The sequence below is a fragment of the Mustela nivalis genome, assembly GCF_964662115.1.
Source record: "Mustela nivalis genome assembly, contig: HAP1_SCAFFOLD_131, whole genome shotgun sequence".
Lineage (NCBI taxonomy): Eukaryota > Metazoa > Chordata > Mammalia > Carnivora > Mustelidae > Mustela > Mustela nivalis.
In genome coordinates, this window is record NW_028136488.1 from 334,687 (window position 1) to 335,996 (window position 1,310).

Here is a 1,310-nt window from a genome sequence, read left to right on the forward strand (position 1 = left end):
GGTGCCGGTGCCACCGCCCCATTCCAAGGCCCTGATGGACACAAACACACATTAGGCCCCATCCTCAGGAAAGTCCATTTCAACTCAGCCACCCCGGTTGCTCTAGCTGATCCATCGAATCTAAACTGTCTTGTTGCTAGGAGACAATTGGAATGCGAGGCGGACTTCCCAGGCACCCATCCTCGAACGGTGCTCTGGAGTCATTCCATATGGGATGTCCTGGAGCTGTTCAACAGGTCTCAATTGTCCCGCAGAAGGAATCCTTGAAGGGGGCATCCCACATCTCCCAACGTGGAAAACCTCCATGGCCTCGAGATTCCGCTCCCTTCATGAAGGGGCCGTCATGCACAGAAACTCCATCCTGAGCCAACGTCTGATCCCCGCCCTGACTTCAGATGCATGAGATATTGCTTCAGATTTTCAGGGGGTACCTGCCGTGCCCTCACCCTGAATCCGAAGTCTAGCTTGTGTTCTCAGACTTCTGTCCTCACTCTCCTGGCCCCGTGCCCTCAAGTTTGGCAATTCTGGACCGACAATGAAGCACTCTGCCTGCCTTCTAGAAAAATAGATTGCCTAATGAGCTGCCAAGGCATCTTAAATGACGATCAACCTACACGGCACTCGCATGTACCCAAATTATATAGTCTAACCCGGGCACTAATGCACTGTCTGACACAACCTGAGCCCGGACCTCTTGACCAACACCCAGAAAGCTGAGTGCACACTGAGCACATCAGACTCGCCATGGCCTTAGGTCATCATCTCTTCCCTACCTCAGGTTTCAGCCTCAGAACCTAGACCCCATCTCCAATCACTGCCCAGGGGTGACTGTGATGCAGAAATCAGTACTCTTCCTGACCCTTGGCAAGAAACCTTGGGGTTGGCATGTTGTCCAACGTTCAGTGTAGGAGACAACATCATTCACCCTGAGGCCCCGCCCATTCTTGAGTGCGATGAGAGCATAAACACACATTGTGACCTCAGCATGAGTCCTGTCCTCTAGTAAGTCCTCTCAGTGGCTGGACTATTAGATGTCATAATGGGCTTTACATGTCCCTAGGCCCCAAATTTTAACCAGATTACTGGTTGTCCAGTTGCCCCTCCCCAGGGCTCTACTCTGGAATCCCTCATTTGGTGGGACATCTGAGGTTGAAAAACAAAACGAAACAAATCAACAATAACAAAAGAACGGACTTCTTCCATCTCCAGAATGACCCCAACTCTTTGGACGGGGCCGAACCCCCAGAGAGTAAGACTGTTCCATTTCCCATGAGGTCACCCGGAAATTTCAAGACCATGAGTGACACGAT